We start from the raw sequence: 23,371 nt of genomic DNA, 5'->3' as shown, positions 1-23,371 counted from the left end.
ATATCTCAGTAACACAGGCTTAGAAACTTTTTCTAGATCATCATGACAAGCAATTGACACCAAGTGGCATGGAATTTTAAATTTCTTATCTGAGTTGAATTACTTTTACTCCTTATATCTGTCTACTGATTAAGAAAGCTACCCAATCTGTTTCACCTTAGTCCTACTGAATTGCGTTGTCTCTCCACATAAGCAGCACTGTTCACATTCCTAAAGATACCCTGGTTAATATACTTATTTGTCTTCTCATTCAAACAACAACAAAAAAAGGACATTAGCTAATTTAAAATGAAATCTCTAAACACAAATTAAGAGATTCACAAGCCTCAAACCAACACTTTGTGGTCCACTGAATCAGAGATAATAACTTCATCTTATTACTGTTTCTTGCAGTGTTATTTCTGCCAACTAAAACCCTCAAGTCCATGGACTTCTAAGGCAGGCCAGAGAGTTTTTTTAAAAAATGAGCCTTGGAACTCAAAGTGCAAGGTTAAGCAAGCATGGGGATATAACCACAAGTCTCAAATCATGCTTTTGAGGAGACATACTTAATTAACCCCCCTTGCTCTTCTGCTGTGCTTTTTACATCCTGATCACAGAATGTTTCAGCGAAGTGCTGACCCATCAGCAGGTACATGGAAATAAAAGCAAGAAAAGTGGAATAAGAATTCCAGCAATCTAAATATAGACTGGGGCACTGGGAAAATAAAAAAAAAAATCAGCCTTATGTTCTATACACTAGCCAACACTGTCTTACTAGTTAGGATAAGCTATTTCAATTATTGCCAATAATCCCCCAAGTCTGACACTTTCAACAATATTTCGATTCTTCAGTTTCCAAAGTAAAATATCTCTGCAGCCTCACTGAGGCAGCAGAGAATTCCTTTGCTTCTGCAGTTGCTCAGCCCTTTGTCCCACCTCATGATCAACATTCCCAGAGTGTCAATGTGAATTTACAAGTTAGAGATGCTCACTGCCAATTTGTTAAACGGTGAACCTCATTCATTACCAAGTTCCTGAATGGATTCATCCCTGTTCTCGGTTTACAGTGACAATGCACATTATAAGCAAATTACCACCACCTACTGAAAATAAAGGTCCTGTTTTGTTGACAAAGAATGCTTGAATTTTCTGTGTAGAAGTAAGATTCTTGAGGACAAAATCTTGCCAAAATTATTCAGAAGTCTAAGAAACACAAAGGTGGAGTTTTGAAATTTTGGCCTAACTGGCTTATGACCTGAATGCATGCCACTAGCAAAATAAGTTTATTACCTTTATTTTCCGTCAGATCACGTAACGGTCTAGTATAGAACAGTTAGCTCCTGCCACCTTGTGGGACTTGATGGCTTTCCCTGAAAGCTTGGATCATCAGTAAACTAGTGAGTTAAAACAAATAAACATTTGGGAGTTACTTTTTTCTTGTGATTCACCCTGGTGAATGTTGAAAGAAGAAAGAAATACTTATGGAGAGGGGAGCCATTTTGAGTATTTTCTGGTTCATTATCCCTAGCATTGTTTATATAGTTGAACTGCTCGATTTAGTAATCATATGGAGGGTGTTTTAAATATTTAAGTATCTGTCAAGAATCCTAAATTTTGGGAGCTGATGCGTCTAAGTTTAAAATAACATTATGATCAAATGATCAAATACTTGTCGCCACTAGCAAATTTCGCATATTCCAAACAGATTCCACACAGAAATAATACAAGTTTAGTCTGAAAATCTTTGCATTCAGATGCAATTTTGAAACCAAATAATAAGCTCAGTCTCATAAAGAATTACATATATACTTAACTTTTTATATGGTGATAACACGTCTAGTTCTCCCAAAAGACCTGATTACATGTATTTATTTTTTAACAGAAATTTGACTTCCTGTTTTATGTTTCTCCTCTCCTCATCCAGCTCCACCTTTGCCATACATGACCAACCTAATGAATGAGTCAAGTTCTCCAAAGAAGACAAAGACAGTTGGACTAGAAAGATTTTTTCACCATAGTAACAAGAAGGTGAAGATGCATGGATCCTCATGTCTTACATGTTGTCTACTGCCCCTCTAACAGGTAATTTGTCACACCTACTTCGTGGAGATGCAAAACACAACAGCAGCTGCAATCACTGGGCAGGGATGAGGTTCTCATTTTATTTAAGCCAAACCTCTGCTGCTCCAAATACCGAAACTGAAAGAGCACAGAGGATTGCAGATGATGTGACTCTGAGAACCTGATCAGCAACCTCAACAAACCTGCTCCTGTCTATTCTTGGAGTCGAGTGATTTGTTACAGATGCACAAAAATGCAAGACCAGTTAGGGACCACTTCCTTCTCCCCATCATCCCACAACTGCTTCAGTGGATTTGGGACATCTATCATGCTGTGTACTTGATGCCAACTGTAGCAAATTCAACTCCTTGGAACTTCCTTCTGCTAGAGAAAAAACTGTCAACAGACTTAAAACAGGAACAGTTCTTCCTGATGTCAAAAGCAAATCATCTCAACTAAAGGCCTTTAGTGGTTCATAAATGGACTCAAGAACAATAATTACAGATCCACAGCCAAAGGAAATACAGCAAGAGTATCTTGTTGAATCCATAAACCAAATGAATTTTTGCTTAAGACTGAAACAAAAATGTCAGGCTATGAATCAATTGGCACAGCATACCTAAGGAACATAAATTGTATGTTCATTAACAAAATGTTTCAGAATCTCACTTCTGAGAGATTCCTGGTAACTTCAGAACTGAGATTGTCTCTGACAGCCATCACATTCCCTCACACACAACCCCTTATCTCTTCTTGTGTATTTTTAAGGTCCTAGCAGCCACACAACTTACAAGGCAAAACTCAGAGGTGTTCATGACACTCTCTGACCACACCTCTGGTGCAACACTGAGAATCTCTGGCAGACTGAGGCCTGTCAGTGTCCTGACTCTCTGGAAGGCACCAATATGCTCCTCTCACAGCTATCCTTACCCATCCCAATCTCCACTACAGGAAATCCAGACAGACAAACTGGTAGGGAGCTCTAGAAGAGTCATCAGTCTGGATGATGAGAGAATCAGAACCACAGGGCATATTCTACCTGAGCCCAACACAGCCAGCACCTTGCATGGACAGGACAGGCACCACTATTCTCTACCTCACTGTGGGTGTTAGGAATACGGACATCTCCTTACCCAGAGCTATTTGCTTCAGATTTTTCCCTGCTCTGGAGCACCCTGATGTTATGCCAGTCTCACTGTAGCTGCAGACATGTATCTAAGAGCCACCTTCAGTCCTTGGCTACAGAGAAAAAGAAATAGCATGCTCTAGCAACAGACTGGATCGGATCCAACACCCACTGCAGGTCTCAATAACACCATAAAGCATAAGAAGGACCTTATAAGAAATTCCATTTTGATGCAAGTGAATCATATCCTGCCATATCCTTTTATTTTCATTTTATTTCTCTAATAGTCCTATATTCTGCAGTGTTACTGATCCAGCAGGAAGATCCCTGAGTTAACTTTCTGCATGTCTGCGTGCCCAGGGCAGTCAAACTGCAGTACCAGAGAGCTGAGCCAGTACCTTATTCTTCAGGATGCTCTGAAACCAGTGGAAGCCTAAACACACTTCTCATACCCTGACTAGACATGGTCTCCTTGGTAAGTGTAACTCAGTTGGACCTGACAATACAGGACTCTCAAGCAGCAACAGACTGAAAAGTACCTGATTTTTCAGTTCTTCCTGAATGTATTGCACAGGAATATTATTCTGAACACCCAGAGCAAAAACTGACCAGCATTAACTTTGCTTAAAGTTGTGAGTTCTCCAAGGAGACAGAAACATCTGGTCCAGGTCAAGGAAGAGTCACGACATGGCTTGAGCCTGGTTCCCATCTGAAACACTACTGCCTAGCTGTCAGGATAAGATTTGTTTTAGATTTTCTCAGAATATTTATTTTTTCTACAAAAACATTATTTGACTTTTGCAAACTTTTCTTGAGGGAACTTTCCAAGAAGTTACATAAATTAATTACTTTATTCATGTACTTACTGCAGAAAGAAGTATTTAAAAACAAACAAAAACCCACAAAACAAACAAAACACTACAGGGCCACTTGCTCCTTCTGTTTTTTATTTTATCTATATTCTTATTGATCTACTTTCACTGTCAACTGTTTAGCCTTACATTTCAAGAAGAAAAGAGGAAAGGTCTGAATTTAATTGTCTTATTTCTTGAGAAACACCTCTAAAATAATCACCCAGGTTATAGACTTTACAAACTTCTGTGCACAGCCTGCTTTATGAGCTTTCCAAGAGGAACCTCACTGCCCCACAAACCGGAATACACAATCAGATCCATCTTCACCATTGCTTCATTGATGCCAAGCCACAAGAGCTTACCCAGGACTGTGCACGTGCCCAGGGATCTGTGCCAAAATGGCTCAGAGCAGGATCAGGCCCCTGTAAGATTTGCTGCATGTATGGCTTCAATGCTGCTACTGCAAGAGCTCAAGGAGACTGCTATGACAGAGGCATTGCAGGACTGGGTCCTAAAATAATCAAGTATATAAAGATCTTTGTGCTCTCTACAACTGAAGCACAATTCTTAAAAATGAATGGAACAAAAAACTTTTGTATTTATGAAATAAAAATGAATTATTTGGACAAACAAGCAGGACCAGCATTCTTCAGGACAAGCTCCTTAAAATCTATAGGCTGTTTCCCATTTTTTGTTTTGTTGGGGATTTTTTTAGAATTTGTTCTTCAGTTGTTTTGCGGGGGTTTTTTGCAGACAGAATTACTAGAATAACCCTGCAAGGCCATTGTCCTAAGGATAAGCCCAACAGAGGAAAAAGCTCAGTCCAAAAGATGCAAATTTGTTCACATTTTAAAAAAGGTCAGCAGTTAAAAAACCTGATAGTGCTGTCTGGGACTGTAGAGCAAGGATGGGACATAACTCCCTTGGGAGCTACAGATTCACAGTATAGCATACAGATAGCTGGATTTGAAATCAGATGATGAACAAGATATTAAGAGTTCTCTGTAAATCAGGTTCTGGTATGCTCAAGACTGTGTACCAATGGAGAAAACAGAAGTTACTTAACACCCTAGGTGCACATAAGTCCACAGTTCTGAACAGTACTAGCCTAAGAAATGAAAGCACAAGATCCATGGATTCTCAGTCTTACCTGCTTTGACACACGGTCACTAGGCTTGCTTGTTACTGACCCAATAGGAAACTGCAAGTTCAAACTTGGCACCAGAATTACAAAGTACTCCACAGAACCCCACACTGCCACAATGCTGACTTCCTTCCAAGCCACTTGTGCCAATCCTTAGAGCAAGAAGCTCTGGCTGAAGAGCTGAACTGAACACAATGAAACATGTAGGTAGAGACAAAGCCTGACTTTACTAAGTCCTTCTGAGCAATAAGACATTTTTGGTCCTTTGTAGAACCAGCAAATATGTTTCTATCACCTTCGCACATCTTGTTCAACAAACAAAACATGCCTATGCATCCCTGCAGAAGTCATTTTCAGAGAATTAGGAAGAACAGAGGGCAATAACCACACAGCACTATATTAAGACGAGATCTTGGCTTGGAAGAACAAAAGACCAGGCCCAAAATCTCTCACCTGCAAGGGTATTTTCCTATCAGGCAGCACAAGCTCTTAGATGTGGAGGAAGAATCCTGAATTGAACTTGGATGCAAACACATTTCTCAAGTCTCTAAGTTTACAAGTACTCAACCAGTAAGCTAGAAATTGACAGGTAACAAAAAGTTCACCACTACTTATTCACCAACCAATATCAGAAATTAACATGCATTGGGCAGGTATTTTAGTAACAACGAGGCAGTTGGTGTAGTAGTAAGTTTAACAGTCATGTAAGAACCTGCAGGAAGTCTAGGAATTCTGTACTTGATTCTGCCACCAGTCATCTGGTCTTACCTGAACATCCCTGAGTCTACTCTGCAATCTGCAAAATGGGAGTGGGTAGCACTGGTTCTGAAATGTTTATAAAATGTAGTTAGTTGATGCCTGGAAAAGCACACAGCAGAAGAGTAAAATGTTACTACACCCTAAAAACATGCTGTTTAACAAAATACATATTATATAAATGACAACACTACCTGTGTTCTACAGTACCCACTCTTAAAAGATTTTGTTATATACCACTTTAGAAAGCTAATTGTTTGGATTCTCTGCTAGGATGGACCTGAAGTCCACCTCTCCAGAGAAAGAAGCAGAGAAAGATATTTTTCTAGATCTTCACAATCAAACAAAACTGAGCCTCAGTGTAAAACTTTCCCCAAGTATCAAACAACTACAATTAATGCAGCTGCCATTTCACCCTGGCAGAGCTAACAAACAAAAACAAACAATCAACAAATGTGGACAACTCTTTTTAACTTTCTGCCCTACTATTCACTAGAAAGTTTTTCTTTCAGAAACTGCACATTTTACACAGGAAGAAGCCATCACCACCCCAAGTTTGTAAATAGTGGAACTGCTTTATTTGGTCTCCATAGTTGAAAAGGCTGTAGTGGCACACTCTATTCTAAGGCTACCAGATACTTTCAACCGTATTTGTAAAACTGGGAAATTCACGCCAATCACCAGTGTCATCATACTGGTAAAGTACAGATGATCCTTCAAGAAACTTCAGTGAGATTCATAAATTCTGACCTGTAAGAAAATCTTCATTTCCATGGAAGTCTGTAATAAAATTCTCACTGAACTCAGCACGACAGTGATTACACCTAATGGTGTGCAGCTCCTGGGCAACAGTATAGCTCTTTTTTGGATGGGAGATGGGGGAAATCACACATATGGTAAGCTGCCCCCATCACTTTTGGTGTGTGGGAGAAGTACTTGGGGAGGCAACAGAATCTGTTTTGCAGACAGTGCACAACATGTATGATACTTTGCAAAGGACATTCCTCTGCAGTTTACCTTACACAAACTTGGAGTGCTCAGGCTAAGACAGTGCACCTGCTTTTCCACTCCCTCTATGCTTGGCTAGGGCCACCACGACAGCAGACTGCTTGGCAGAACTACTGCTTTGGTTCAGCACTAGCAGAAATGCTTCTGGTTCCTCAGTTTAAAATTGTTCCAAAAAAAAAAGACTGGCCCATCATCTAAATATGGACTGCTAGTTGCTTATTTCACTAAGTTCATCCATCTCAGAGTTCTCTAACTTTCCAGAGAAAAAAAGTGAGTTTTAATTGCAGTGACAGACCACCATTACACACTGCCACCTCTTCTCCTACCCCTCAATAAAAAATAAAAAGGAGTGAGGGTGTCTCATTCTTCTGACCAAGTGCTACTGATGTAGTTTCAGCAATGTTTTAAACACACACTTCTCCTAACTGGTTTTGCCACAATCCCCCAGAATAACACAACCAAATTCTGTTCAGCAGCCTCAGTGGAATTGCAGAAGCTCACATCAACTCTCCTTTCAGAACAAAGTGAATTTTACACCCAGATTTTTTAGCCTGACCAGTAGCCCATTTCAATGTAACCTAGCAGGAAAACACTGCTAAGCACATGTAACAGGTTCCTCTGAGAACACTCTGACAGACAGAACACTGTCAAAGATACCAACTCTCCTGATAAAATCTTGGCTCCAATACTTATTTTCTGAAAGGAAGGAAAGCCTCAACATTTCACATGTCTAAGGGGGGGTGTGTGGGGAAGAAGAAGCAAGTTAGGACGAGAATAATTCAATCCTATGAAAATGCAGTAATTATAAAATCAGCCACATTCTAGAATCACAGAATGGTTTGGGCTGGAAGGGACCTTAAAGGTCATCTAATTCAAAATCCCCAGCCATGGGCAGGGACGCCTTCAACTAGACCAGGTTGCTCAAGCCTCATCCAGCCTGGCCTTATACACCTCCAGGGATGGGGCATCCACAACTTCTCTGGGCAGCCTGTGCAGTCATTCCATCACAGTTAAGAATTTCTTCCTGATATGTAAACTAAACCTACTCTCTCTTTCAGTTTGAAGCCATTCCCTCTTGTCCTGTCACTCCCTGCTCCTGTGAAAAGTCCCTTTCCATCTCTCTCATAGGCGACATGAGATACTAAAAGCTGCTACAAGGTCTTCCTGGAGCCATGTCTTCTCCAAGTTGAAAAATCTCAACTCTCTCTGCCTGTTCTCATAGGAAAGGAGCTGCACCCCCCAATCGACTGCACACCCCTCCCTCTGGACTTGCTCAACATAAATGCCTTTATTATACTGGGGATCCCAGAGCTGGATGCAGTTCTCCAAGCGGAGTGTTACAAGAGCAGCACAGCAGGTGAGAAATAAAGCGTTCTCCCGGAACACTTATGTTAAAAAAAAAAAGCTAATTGTTTTACAGCAGTTAAAAACATGAATTCTTCAGCAATAAAGAGCTCCTATCAAAAAAGTTACACCTAAATATGTGACTATGCTATTTTCTTACTGATGTCAAATCAAATGTATGTGAAAATGAAAACGACGACCCTTTCAGGATGAGTGATTCATCTTACTTGTTCTCTTAAGAGTAAGAAATACTCAGTAATTTTCCTGTTTCAATTTTTTTTAGAAAGGTTTTCTTTTTATTTCATTATAAAAGTTGGGCATTTTAAACATTTGCAACCTGCAATAACATTTTGACCTTTGATTCAATTTTCCTCTGATTTCTATTCAGCTTTCTAATCTTATCATATTTAGTTCTACTAGACCACAATAACTGCTGAGACAATGAATGCCCTACACATTGATACGAAAGAATACAGAAAAACGGGGCAAAGACGGGATCATGAAACCTGTTTGCACCAGGGAGTGAAGGCCATAAAACCACTTCTTGAAGTGTGCAACTCCATTTTGGGTGGCAGGGGCAGAACTGCATTTTTACAGAGTTTGTGTAACTGTACTACCAGGCCTCAGGCACACTCTGCATTTCTGAGCACAACTCTTCTCCTACCTGAGGTCTAACTCTGCATTCCTTAATGGTCACAAATACTGCTACACAGTTCCCCTGCTGCAGAAAAAACACCTGGAGCTGCAGAGTCAATACATGTTATCAAGCTCTTTGACTGCTCAGATGCTATTAATATTTTGGTAGGGTGGGGGTTAGAATTCGTGTCAGCCACAGAGTTGCTATGGCATATATGCCAGATTTTTTTCCTTTTTTTTTTCCCTCTAATACATTAGCAATACATGCAGCATTCAGTAACAACACGATTTCATGTTTTGCTTTCTCTCACCAGCAGCACTAGATTCTTTCCTGGACGTTGTAAAGTACCCCCTCAACCATTAAGGTCACAATCACACACCACACAGTCAAAAGGAAAGCCAGTAACAGCAATTTAAAAATAATTAATTTTTTTAATGTTAAGTATGTATCTGTGTAAACAAGGTCTGTTGATCTCTATCTTTTAGAAGCTACAGAGACGCCTGGCACCCACCAATAAAAAAAATAATATGGCCACAAGTGTTACCTAGTGAGCTACTCTGCATTCCTTGATGGCAGAAGATACTGCCCAAGGCACCCGCTATCACAAACAGGAACCAGACAGTAGATGCCAAAGTCATCTAAAAAATTATATACTGCTTAACAGAAACAGATGCTGTTACAAATGAACTCCTTCTGAATGAAGAAATCATATCCACATTTCAAAAGTTATTGTTACTACATGTATTTTAAGAAAAAAATACCTAATTGCAATTTGCCTTTAAATTATTACAAACCAATGTTAAATTCCACTGTAATATTATGCAACTCAATTTATATTAAATTAAAATAAACGGTAAATGTTTGATGTCAAAACTGTAAACAAAGCTCAAATACTCAACAGGTGAGTCTTCCTTGAAATACCAAGAACTAGTATTAGGTTTAGAACTAAGTTACCTGAAACTAATACTTCCCATTGCATCTGCAGAGACTTTGCTCCATAAGTCACTTAATGGCACTTCCTGTAAAGCTGGGAAACTAACTGGGAATTGAAAGAGTAAGATTATTTGTTTTCCTTCTCTTCTGAGAAAACAAGGAAGTTTGAATTCTGTTAGTTCCAAAAGCTTGCATTTGATTAATCAGAATCAGTTACCTTACTAGGGATAATACTTTACTCTTATTTTAAGTGCAATATCTGTCTGCATTTACTTATGTGTTTGTGCATGAGTGTAATTTTATTAAGTAGGACATTTTTAAAGGCCACAATTAAAAAAAGGCATATTTTGCAATGTCCTAAATAAAAACTTTCTTAACAGTTGCAATCTAGATAAATGCACATAGGCCGTGAAATCACTTAGAAAGTGTGCAGGTATACAGTGCATGCTCTGAAATAACAAAAAAAAGTAGTGTCTAATTTAGTGTAAAGGCTAAATTTAGTAACATATTTTAACGGTTGTCTACCAATAGAGACTGCTTCTGAAAACACAAAAATACCAAAGCAAAATGAGATTATAAGTACCAATTTAAACCAAGTGTTTATTGAGTGAAATCCTGATTTAGATCAGTTCAATAGGTGTAACTGGAATGTCAAGGCAGCAGACACGTGAGCATACATACAGAGGGGCTCACAAGGGCCAGGAATAGGAGACATAAAACCCTCCCTGCTTCCAGTGTGCCTGCCCCCACGCTCTCCTTCAGCCCTACTCAATCTCTGCAAAGCCTGTTAGAGCTCCACAAAACACCATCCCCCACTCAAAGATTTATTTTTTTCCCCATTAGGATCCTTGAATAAGAGAACACACACTGTCACCCCTGTAGATCTGAACTGTGCCCTTCTCTCCTGTAACCCCTTGCGTGGAGATGTCTGTGATGACAACTTCACCTCCCATTTTGATTTCCTTCTTTCTGCGAAGAGCAACAATAAACGTCAAATGCAGCCCTGTGGGTCCATCCAGGAAAGCAAGACTGCACACAGAAACCAGATCTGCCGTGGCAGAGAAACCAGCAAAACTGTTCTTACACAAAACATGGTACCTGGTCAGTTTTCTCAGGTGCATCCCTCCATGCACTCCAGCATCCTGTCTCTCACTTTGGCCTCATCAGCACACGGCACAGCGAAACAGAAAGCTCGACAGGGACATCCTAGAGAGTCCACCTCACTATATAAATAAATAATCCATTTCCTCTAGACATGTCTCTCAGGAGGGCAGGATCTTCCTTTGCTGATTAAAAACCAGGAAAACATCACAGGCAAACAGACCCAAAGCTTTGTTTAAAGCTCCCACCTGAACAACAGGCCAGCCCTGAGTAGCAGCAAACTAAGTGATTTCAAAACCAGCAACTGAGTATCCAGACCCTTCCACAGCTTCCTCCAAAGGACTCCAAAGGACCAAACCCATGACGAGGGCCCTCAAAGTGTGAGATTTTGCCTGGGTCACTTTTAACCATAGACTTCATTTACCTACTGCTGCTCCAGTACACAGTGCTGAGGTGAGGCCGATGAGCACAAGCACACACAAGAGATGCAAGGAAAATACTCAGCACTCAAAAATTGTTTTACACACACACACACAGAGGCAATTTTCTCATATTAATGGGAATCTCATAGTAATGAGAAATGGACAAATTCAACCATTTCACTTAGTTATCTGTCATTTACTTCCCTTATTTAAGGTCGTCCATACTAAGAAATAAAGTTTAAAACTTCCTTCCTTTGCTCTACTTCTGACACTTGTGCTCTTTATTTAGTCCAACAATTTTAGAAGAATAGCACTGGAGCTTCTGCTTACTCTTTTAGCACTAAAACACATTTTTCATCTATACAACAGAGGAAGTAAATTGTGAATAATTGCCTGCATTAATATATTTGCTACTAGCTTTGTCATTCTTTAATTTGCACACACCAAATTTCCTCTTATAAACACCTCTGTTTCTCCAAAAGCAGCTGGAAATTAATTATGCTGGTTTTATTTTCTTATTAATTCATATGCTATAGTTCTGTAATCAGTGCAGGATCACGCTGCAATTTTGCATACTTGTTTCAAAATATATTGCGAGCACTTGAAAATTGATGTTTAACACAATGTATGAAAGACTATCTTAAACTAATTAGAGAGAATACAAATAAAGAAACTTAAATAAGAAAAAGAATTACGCGTATGTTCAAAGAGTAGCTAAACCCTGGAAATCACAAGTTTGTGGCATGGAACACTGATTAGAACTGAGCTAGGCAGGAAGTTCACACTACTCAACATGAAATTTGGATATAAAGAAACTTTTTGCAAGGAAAAAGAACAGCCAAAGACAGACGTACCAATGAAGCAGAAGTGAAAATGGTACTTCTTTCCAAATCTATCTCTGACCATCGATTTGCAGTACATCAGAAGGCCTTCTTTCCCTAGACAGACAGCCAACTTGTGAAGCAAACATACTTGAACAAAATGGCTTACATGCCAGAAGACTTATCATCTACCAAATGGCATTCTCACACTACATGCTCTTCCACCCTCTTTTCATTTACAGGAGCTCAGCATGTTTCAGCAATGTCTCTCTCTGTTCCCAGCTTTTCCTACGTGGCTCACCATCAGGTCAGGGATGGGCTGTAAGCTTGTGAGTACAACAGGTGCCAGTCCCTGGCAGGACTATCTGCACATCATAACTAAGAATAATGTGAAATCTGCAGCTTTCCTGAGGAATTATAGGCCACCAGGCACTTCACCCAGCAAACTTGCAAAGGGGTGCACATTGTTGATGCACGTCTGGTTCTGGCTTTTTGTTCAGGAATTCACCTGCACAGCTGTAACTGCAGGATTGGGCTCTTCAGCCACGAGGTCAAGAGAAACTGGTGTTCCTGTACTTCACCCCATAAGTCAGCATGATGTTGCTAACTGTAGTTCACTGCAGGCAGGATGTGGCTCAAAGACCACCACCTAGGGAAAGCAAACCCAAACACAGCCAACCACAAAAATGAAACAAGGTAAGAAATCAAGTCCTCCCTCACTCCTTCCATTCTCACCTGATGTTTTCTTTATCCAGCTTCACCTTCAAATTTCTCATGAAGTCTCTTAAATATTGCTTTGGCAACCACAAAACAATGCATTCTCTCACATACACAAAAACAGAGTTATTTGTTTTGTAGAAGAAGACACAGGCTGTGGAGGGAAGATGTACTATTCTACTGCAGGAGACATAATCCTAACTATTACTGTGTGACAAGTTTTCCCCACTGCCATTGCTGGGTACCTCTTGACTTCACAAGGCATGCGTACAAATGAAAAACAAATACTCGAAACAAAAAGACAGACAACTTCTAACAAGGTTTAAAAGTCCTTATGTAACCAGCAGAAAAACATATTGGGGAAAGACCTGAAAGGTATTGGTTGAAAGTCACCAAGCACTGAAGCACTGCCTGACGCTGAGCAGCGTGGTACAGTCACCAACCCCTGACCCAGCTCACCAGTGGCACAGGACCATGCCCAGACCTCCCCACCTGAATCCTGCAACGGGCCAGCTCAGTTCTCATCAACAGAGCAAGGAACAGGCCTTTAATGCGTGTGCCTAACTCTGCCACGGGGATCTCAGGGCTTCCAAAGCACAGGACAAAGCCCCTCCCAGGAGTGAGGGCGGCAGAAATCTTCCTGTTTCCACAACTGTGTAAGAGAAGAGTGATCCCACAGCCAGGAACGCAGTTAGGGACATTCCACAATGTCTCAAAGCAGACAATTTCCTACACACATAATACCTTTCAGAAAGAAAATGTCATAAACCCCCAAACAAAACATCACACAGCCAGAGGGAAAACACCTTCCCACTTTCCCTCAGAAAGGGAAGGTGTAGACAGGACTTGATAAGCTTCTTGTCAAGAGAGCTTCCACTTGCATTAAGTTCCATAGATCCCATATTGTGCAAGTCCACTGAATTATTTTTATCTTTGCTGAATGAGGCTCTGTGACATTAAGGGTCAATAAAATGCTGCTTCTTACTTTCAGCATTTGCTACATTTTATAAAATCTCTTATATAGAGACACCCACGTGGAAGATTTCTGACAATAAAAATTCCATGCTTCCTAAGCAACTGATTTTCTTAGTGTAGCCTCATAAAATCCTGTTAACTTTCCTTCCCCTCACTAAAAATTGAAATGTTGTTGTACTAGGTTTCTTTGTACTCAGATATGCCCGAAGCTAGTTTATTTTCACATGCTGAATTGTCCACGCTCATAAGGACTTGCTATTACATTATGCATTTGTGTGCTATAAAGGAAAAAGCATGAACACTGGAAAGTGTCAAAGCTATGCTTTTCCTCTTTGTTGATTTATTTTTTAGATAATTAAATTTATTAATATTAGAAATAATAAAATGCTGCTACTATTGTGAGAATACTACAAATCAGTCTACACCCAGGCATTAAGTAAAGTGTGCTTCACTCCTCAAATACAACTCCAATTTTTACATGAGATTTTTATTTTAAGTAACAAAACACCAGTAAACAGCAAATCTGAAAATCTTACATATGTTTACTGTCTCTAGAAATAAAAGTTCAGTGAGCAAGTTACCCCATTCATCATAATACTGTGAGAAAGTGCCAAAGCAGTTGCTTCTGTCAATTTCGTGTTTTTTAAGAAAATCAGTTGTCATTTTACATTAAATTATGAATATGAAAAAAGAAATTAATTGTGAAGAACTATTTCACATGATTCACATTTTAAAAACTTCACTATGAGGAATCATTTTCTTCCTTGCATTAACTTTACAAAGTTAGTATTAAATAAACAGGGGTAATAAATACTGCAATAAACAGCAGTTTAAATACCATGTTTACTGGCAAAAGCTCTTAAGTAAGCTCTCCTACTTTACACTATCTTGTCAAAAAATATAACCAAATTGTAAGTCAGTAACTTCACAGCGTTCTGAAGGTGTTTGGGTTTTTTTTAAGCAGCATTATGAATGAAAGTGGAGTATTGGCAGAAGATGTCCAAGTGGAACAGAATTCAGTCAGACTACTCACATCCCAATACAGGCCCTTCCCAGGAAAGCTTCAGAGCAGTAGCACACACCAAAGGAAAGGACACAAAACTAACGAGTCAGATGCAGATTTTCTTCCATTCCTTGCTAATGCTAACATGCTAATAGACTGCAAGCAAGCCTACGCTCCTTCACAGCTTTTCATCTCAGATGCCTAAAACAGGGAAAAAAATGATTGTTCCTCATAGTGAGGTGTGTGATTACAGTATGGCTTTGTGTACTTCACCAGACAGGACAGAAGTACACAAGCAAGGCAAGGCCCATAACTGTCAATTATTTATAATATCACTATCATTGAGAAAAGAGTATGTGTTTTTTTCTTTTTCAAGCAACACAAAACAGCAGCCCATCAAGCCATTCTTAAATTTGGAGTAATCTTTAGGCTGGTTCAGATCTTACCCCTTCTGAAGCTAATCAAAAAGGATGACAGCTGTAGGACTCTTGTGAAATTCCCATGTCCACCAGGACCACACTCACCCCACTACTCTCAGACAGAAACACTGTATCATTACTGATCTTAAAAAAATAAAAACAAAATAATAAAAAGGAAGTAAGTCCTAATAATCTTTTGACATGAAATAGAACGAAAAAGCTTCTGGCAGTAATACCCCAGGAAAGGGAGAAACATGGTAAAAGCAAAAGAAATAAACTTAATACCATAGAAGTTAGAAGGATGACTTTAACCTATTTCTTCTCAAGAATATTTTGAAATACATATGATTATAAGTTCAATCCAGCTTTATAGACCCCCAAGTAATAATGAAAACATAAATTATAAAGTTTGCACTAAACTACAACTGTACCTATACTGCTTTGAAAAACTTATGAAAACCGACGCAATATACAGGTGCCATATGATTTAATGATGCAGGGAAGTACTGTCACTCCTCATTTAGAAGTGACAAAGGGACACATGGCTATGCTTCTAAAGTAAAGACCCTGGAAGCCACCAGCAGGCCAAAGCTGTGCTGCTGATGCCACTGGAGGCCACAGCAGGCAATCCCCACAACAGGGCACAGCAAGTCTGGACTTGGGCCCAAAACTTTGAAAACAACTTCTGATTTTGACTACATCACTTGCCAGAGCTCACAGAGACAGCCTGCAACACAGTTAAAAATTAAAATGAGAGTTTTAGTTCCAATTTTACTTTATAGTACCTTCCTCCACCAAGAAGCACCTTCATATGAAGAGGGGGATCTAAACACTACACAAGCCACGTATTTTTGAAAGAGAAGCAGTGCCTCACCTCCCAGGTGTCCAAATTTTACTGCAGGTACATTTACAAATGTCACACCACAGCAGAGCCCTGCACACCACAGGTCTCACCAACCTTATCTTTCCCACCACCACACGTGGTGGAAGAGGACCTGGTCCCAGCTCACTCAGTCAGGATCTCCTCTCCTCACACCACTCTCTCCCCAGCTCCCTGCCAAAGGCTGCCCTGCCTAACTCCACGTTCACGAGCTCCAGAGACACTGCACATCCTCAGCCCACGGACCACGAGCAGCAGCAACCTGGAAGAACTTTAAGCCCTGAATGCGAGCAATCGTACCAGTGAATTTAACAAGACTTGTCATCTGCTTCAAGATATTCACATGCTTACAGGACTGCCAGCTACTGAACAACTGATTTACCAACAAAGTCTATTAAGAGCATTCCGGATGAACAGGAAAAAAAATTAGTTATAAAATAATGGGATGATTACCTCTGATATTTTTATGTGGAAAACTGACATTTAATATCTTTAATTATTCACACAACATCTACGAAAGAGAAAGGTTTACTTCCTTGAAGGGAAAAATAAACATGGACAAATTCCTCTCACCATCACTCCTACACTCCTTTCCTAAATAAACATCTTGCTGAAGCCAATGGAAGTTTTGCAGGCAATGAACTTACAGCAAGCAGCCCCCAAAAAACTCTAAAGTGTTAAGGGCAAGCCTCTTAAATATCCTGAGTTTACCTCCATACAGAAATGAGCTATGTTTCTACTAAATTACATGCCTGTTTGACATGGTTTATCAGTTTGCCGTGTCAAGAGGGACGGTAGTGTGCAACAAACTTTTGGGAGCTTGGACCCATGTTTGAAGCATCCACAAGGCTCCTTGCTAAGCAGCTCATCACCTTCTATCTTGTGACACACCAGCCCTGCATTGGCACTCTCCAAGAAAAACAGAACTCCTGTACATCGATACTGAATGACTAAAATCCATTCTTGAGCAGTTACTTTAGTGAGAATTGTGTAATAAGAGAAATCACCCCTTTTAACAAAATAAAATCTCCCTAAAGTAAATTGAGATTTCTAGTCATGGACAAATCTAACGAAATCTCTATTCTCACCTTAACTAGGTGCATTACTTGCATTGCCTTTTTTTTTTTTTTTTGAGCTACAAGGAAATGTATTTCTTCTCTTCCTCTAAAGCTCCTCCTACACCTTTTACTAAAAGAGATACCCTGCCCTTTTCTTTGCTCAAGCCAGTGCAGCATCAGGTGAGACATACATTTAGCACTATGCACAAACCAAGGTCCACTCCTCTCCAAGTGTGGGAAGATTATGATCACCACTTCACTGCCAGATCAGCATTCCATGCATCCAAAAGACTTCCTAACAAAACTAAAACCAGATAATGACTCAAGACCTGAGTCAAGGTCTCTGAGCTATTCTTGTTCAGTATCCTTTACTATTAGTCGAAATAAAGAAAATGTCCTTAGGCCTTACAACACTCACATGTGACTCTTACCTGAAATCACTGAAAATTAAGTTCAGAAATCAGTACATTGGTATTCAGCCCTGATCAACATTTTGGAGCCTATCTGTCAGTTTTGAATTTCCAGACGCATTTTCACTTGCAAAAAATTGTTGCACCAATTACAGTTCACAGAATATGATCCTTACCAGTAATCCTATAAAACCAAAAGCAGTATTCTCCCATACAACTAGTCTGTCATAAAAAAAATTCAGTAATTGAATTTGGTGTTTATACCCTGAGACCTGCACATACCAAACACACTGCACACAAAATCCGAAAACCTGAAATTTGAGTGTAAATCTGCATGAACTGGAGAACAGCAGAATTCTCCTTTCAAACCAACTGCCCACAGTGGTTTATCCTAGCCTTAACACTAGCTTTGTGGTCATAATATCACACCAGAAAAGCTGCTCCCAACAGCCCCCTTCAAGCCAGCATGTTTGGGACCATCACTTATCCTATGTCTGCTATACATTGCCTGTAAAATGTCAAAAGTATGTTATTAATCATTTGCATTTATGAGTACTAAGCTTATCCCAAATACACGCCTTGTTTTGCTTTTAATTATGTGCAGAATAGTACCAAGAAGAAATGCTGCCTCTCACTTCCCACTTTGGGCCAAACATAGGTCAGTGACACCAGGGGCGATTGTACGAGCGGTGTTCAAAGTGCCACTCCTTTTATGTCGTCTATAAATGTGACCCCAAAAATTTAGAACCTCTTCTTTAAACTACCACTTCCACATCAGCTTAAAAGGTGTCAAACCCTTCAAAAGTTATCATAACTTTTCCCAGCATGCAAATTAGAAAAACGCATTGTTGTGTACCTGAAAGCTTAGGAATACTTGTAAATTACACACTAACATACATGTTTGAAACTGATCAGTATCTGCATTCATCAATGCCAAAAGAAAAAACAGTAACACAGAAAGAGCATGGATGGAATTCTAATTAGCTCTCAGTTTAAGTGTTGAAACTGAACGAACTCCTGTTGCAGCAGCATTACAGTTCTGCTAAACTTCTCACTGATTCTTGACCTCCAGAGTTTTCTAATTACCTACTCAGTTTACATTCTCATACTTTTCTACCACTGAATTTTAAAAGGACTTAACACACTCATTAATTTTTCCACCTGTGTGCTGCACTTTGCATATTCTAATGTTAGTTTGGTTTAAAACTTTTGCCCTAAGTCAATCAGCTGATTATCTTGACAAAGTTAAAGGGAAAAAAAAAAAACACTAAGGAAAAAAAATAAGCGAAGAGAGCTCTGAATATGCAGAGGCTTTTAATTCCCAGGTTACTTGGAGGCACCTCTACATACAAACTTTGTATTCTAGCAGTAGCTATTACCACCTGAAGAAGACATGTTTTCTGAGGTGCTAAAACCAGAACAAGCATCTTCCTCACAAAAAAAGTGGCAGCACGAGGACATCTGTCTTATCAACAACCAAGTTCTTTTTTCATGTGTACAGTTTACATACTTACCCAGGAAGGCAAATGGAAATGACAGACAGACGAAGATGAAGCTGTCTCAAAGCCTTTGTCATGTGATAGTGACCTATAAAGTATCAAATAAAGGCACATCATCAGCACACCATGATTTTACAACATTGCAACTCAGGAAAAGAGGAGAGATCCCAAAACTTGAAACTTGCTTCCACCTCACCCCCATCCCGGCTAAGTTGTCATTAAAACAAGATGACAGTCGCAGGAAACCGTAGGGAGCAAACAAAAGATGCATCATGTCTTTGGAGGGCATTAGGAGTGGGCAAATGGAGCAAATCATCTGAGTGTGCATCAGCAGGGTGGGCTATTCTTGCTCTCTCTCTCTCTGTCACACGGATGTGTGTTTATGAGCGTGCACAGACACACACAGACACACAGGGATGCATCACGTAATTATTTACTCGCACACAGAGCAATGCCCGCACGTATGACTGAAATAAAAAGACAGAAAGTTGACCACCATCCATCTGCAAGGCGGCAACACACAACAACAACAACCCCCGGGAACTTACACAAGTCAGCCACCAATCCCCGCGCGTGGATAAGCCAAACAACGCAAAAAAAAAAAAAAAAAAAAAAAAAAAAAAAAAAAAAAAAAAAAAAAAAAAAAAAAAAAAAAAAAAAAAAAAAATTGACAACAAGAATAAGCAGGTAGGAGATCCACCCGGGGAAAAGAGAGGAGCCGGACACACGGAGCGAGGGGCGAAGGCTGCGAGGCTGGAGCCCGGTCCCAGGTAATGCCCGGTGCCCCCGGCAGAGCCGCCCCTCGGCCACCGCAGCCCGCGGGGAGCGACCCCCGCCCGCGCCCGCCCCTGCAAAGTGTACGGCCACCGGAACCCGGGCTGGGCTGCGCTGGAGAGAAAAGGTATTAAATATGGAGAAGGAACCGCCGCGACCCAGGGTTTTCCCGTCTCCCCCCTCCCCACCCCGCCGCGCCCCCCGCCCCCGGTCACCATCAAGTTTGCATCCTAGTTACAAAATGTCGATCTCGAAGGCTGACAAGACACGGGGAGAGGGGGAGAGAACGAGAGAGAGAGAGAGGGAGAGAGTGAGAGAGAGACGAGAGAGTCCATCTTGCTTTCAGGGGGGAGGAGAGGAGCAATAATGCAGCGCATAAATCTCGCCCTCCCGGGGGAAAAGTCTGCACAACACCTTTGGGGGCGGGCGGGCGCCCAGGGCCGAGCAGGGCAGGGCAGGGCAGGGGCGGCGGCGCGGGGGGCTCCCTCCCCGGCGGGCTCCGGCCAGGCAGGCAGCCTGGCAGCGAACACCTCCCTGCCGCTCCCCTCCTCCTCCTCCTCCTCCTCCTCCTCCTCCTCCTCCCCGCGGGCCCGGGCGATGATCCCGCTGCCGCCGCTGCCACCGGGGAGGAGGAGGAGGAGGTGCCGCCGCCGGGAGAGCCCACACGGAGACCGGCAGCCCGTCGCTGCCCCGGCGGCCGGGCCGGGCCCCTCGGCGGGGCTGCGGGGCTGGGACGTGTCACCGGCAGGACGGGCAATGGTTTCGGCGCCCCAGGCCCGAGTGACCACCGCCGGCCTGGCGGCGCCCCGGCCTCCCCGCACGCACTCACCTCCGCTGAAAACTTTTAACCGCGGGCCTCCCCCGGAAAAAGTGCCGGATCCGCCCCGCGCGGGGTCCAAGCCCCGCGGCCCCCCGGCTGGGCTGGCGGCGAGCGGGGGAGACCCGGGCACGGTCCTTCCCCGCCCCGGCGGGGAGGGAGGGAGGGAGGAGGAGGAGGCAGGCAGGCAGGGAGGCAGGGAGGGGGCGGGCAGCCGCCTGCCGGTGCCTCTCGCCCCGCCGCCCTGCATGTCGCCTCGGCGGCTCTCGCATCGCTCCCTTCCACCTTCCTCATCCAGCGCCGGCAGCGCCTGCCGCCGATATTCCTAACGCAAACCTGCTGCCGTGCGGCGCCCGGGATTAACGCGGCTGCCTCCTTCTCCCCTGCCTCCAACCCTTCCCTTCCCCGTCCTCCTCCTCCTCCTCCTCCTCCTCGCCAACCCGCACCGGATCGGCTCTCCTCACAGCCATGCAAGTTTCATACATTGCAAATAAACCCGAGAGGAGGAAGAGCGAAGCGCCTGGCGGGGAGCGGGGGGGAGGAGGAGGAGGAGGAGGGCTGCTTTCTGTAATTTACCAGCGACCCGATCTCGCAGCAGCAAATAACAGCCGAGCACCCATCCGGCTCCCGGCGGCCGGGAGAGCCCCCCCCGAGCCGGCCTTCCCCTCCCCGGGGCGCCCCCGGCCAAGTTTTCTGTCATCGCGACCACCCAATGTCACAACTTACCTTCAGAAATAGGACTTCGCGCGGCCGAGGCCTGCCCGCCGCCTCCCCCCGGCCCCCGCCCGCCTTCCTCCCTCCCTCCCTTCCCTCCCTCTCCCTTTCTCCCTCTCCACCTTAAACTTATTGACACAACATAATCCCGCATCCACGCCGAACTCCGGCGGGGCCGCCCCCCCGCTGCCCACCGGGGCCGCCGCCGCCCGGGCGCATCGCCGATGACTACCGGAAAACGCAGCCCAACTCTCCGGCCGAGCCCGGCCGCCGCTGTTGTTGTCGGGGTCGGCGCCGGGCTTTCTTTTCCTCCCGCTGCCCGTGCGGCCGCCGGATCGGTGGTTTCTCCCCTCTCCGGTGTTATATCCTCCTCCCCCCGCCGCCCCTTCTCCCGGCGGCGGCGGCGGCGGCGCGGAGCCCCCCAGGCCGGCGGCAGCGATACCGATCCGCGCACTCTCTCTCTCTCTCTCTCTCTCTCTCTCTCTCCCCCGCGCCTCGCCGCCCCTCGGGATGAAGTTTCGTTTCTGTCTGCCGCGATTTCCCTGTCAAGTCCCCCCGGAGGCACGCACCGAGCGGCGGCCGGTGGCCATCCCTCCTCCTCCTGCTCCTCGCCCTCCTTCCCCTTCCTCTCTCCGCCGCTGCTCTTGCCTCTCTCTCTGTGGCGGCGAGAGGTGCCTGGTTTCAAACGCAGCCTGGCACTGGCTGGCCTACCCCCGCCGCCTCCCGGGCTCGGCTCGCCGCTGTTTTAAATGCCCTGCGCTGTGCCGCCACCCGCCCGGCCCCCTCCCCGCCAGGGCCCCCGGTCACCCCTGCCCTCCCGCCCGGGCGGAGGGCTGCGGGCACCGACCCACCCGTGCTCCGCTGCCCAAACTTTCGAAACGCAGGCAGGGCTGGCAGGAGGGAGGAAAAGTGACTGGGAGCCGCGGCAGCCGCCGCGCCGGGCAGGGGAAGCTCCGCGCCTGCCTCCCGTCCGCCGGCGCCGCGGGAGGGGCGCGGGGCTGCCCGGCCGCGGGGCGCGGACCGCAACGCGTGGGGCGAGGGCACCCCTCTCCCTGCCTCTCCCTCTCTCTCTCTCGCCCTCCCCGCCTGCCGCTGCCCGTCTCCGCCCGCCCGGCGCGGATCGGGATCAGCGGGCAGGGGCACTCGCTCACTCACTCACTCACCTCGGCGGGGCGCGCCCCGCGCCGCTGGGCCGGACGCGGCTGGCAGCGCGACCCCTCCGCCTCGGCGCCCGCGGAACGCGGCTCCACACAGAGCCATGCAACCCGGGCAGCGCCACAACACTCCCCGCGATATAAGCCGCCCCGCCATTGGCCGGCGCGCTGAGCGACGGGCCCGCCGGCCACTCAGCGCGGCCGTTACACCCGCGGCCCGCGAGGGAGCCGCCGGCGCACAGACTCCCCGCACACACTCACACAAAGATCGCCGCGCTGCCCCTCGCGGGGTCCGCGGAGCCGCCGGCGGTGCCGGAGCAGGGCAGGGAGCGGGGCCCGCCCGGGGCAGCGCGGAGCCGGGCCGGCCACGGCACCGGCAGCCGCTGTCCATCGGCCGCCCGGGCAGCGCCGCGAGAGTAAACTACGCCTGCAGTGGGCAGCGCCGCGGGGCAGCGAGGTGCGGGCTCGGCACGGCCCGGCCCGGCCCGGCGCCCCGAGCGGCCCCCTCATAACTTACTCGGCCGAGTTGGGCGAGTTTCATTCAGAGGCCGCGGCGCAGCGAGGCAGAAGTTGCGGGAGGCGGCAGCGCATCCGCGCAGCCCCTGCCGGGGCAGTAAACACGGGAAGCGCCCCGTGGGAGGACGGGCCGGGCCGGCGCTGCCCCCAGAGCCGAGCCGAGCCGAGCCGAGCCGGGCCGGGCCGGGCCGGGGGCTCCAGGCGGCGGCGGGGCCGCCCGGGGATGCGGCAGAGCTCCGGGCGGTG

The 23,371-nt window shown here is 44.8% G+C and overlaps 1 protein-coding gene across 11 annotated transcripts in view; it reads right to left on the bottom strand.

Moving 5' to 3' along the window:
* Positions 1 to 22,475, bottom strand: part of BBX (BBX high mobility group box domain containing) — a 140,207-nt gene extending 117,732 nt beyond the window's left edge. For 6 of the 11 annotated variants that reach the window (XM_083885265.1, XM_083885267.1, XM_083885268.1 and 3 more), the window contains exons 1-2: positions 22,025 to 22,057; positions 19,166 to 19,238 (exon numbers count right to left, since the gene is read on the bottom strand). The gene's annotated coding sequence lies outside the window, so the exon portion shown is untranslated. Of the gene's footprint in view, positions 1 to 19,165; positions 19,239 to 20,753; positions 20,876 to 21,467; positions 21,487 to 21,687; positions 21,705 to 22,024; positions 22,147 to 22,306 lie in introns of those variants that run through there. The other 5 variants (XM_083885271.1, XM_083885272.1, XM_083885264.1 and 2 more) reach the window with 5 other exon arrangements.
* Positions 22,476 to 23,371: the final 896 nt, after the last annotated feature.

The sequence above is a fragment of the Zosterops lateralis genome (assembly GCF_965231275.1).
Source record: "Zosterops lateralis genome assembly, chromosome: 2".
Taxonomy (NCBI): domain Eukaryota; kingdom Metazoa; phylum Chordata; class Aves; order Passeriformes; family Zosteropidae; genus Zosterops; species Zosterops lateralis.
Note: the sequence above shows the minus strand (reverse complement) of the source record. Positions and strands in the feature narration are given on the sequence as shown.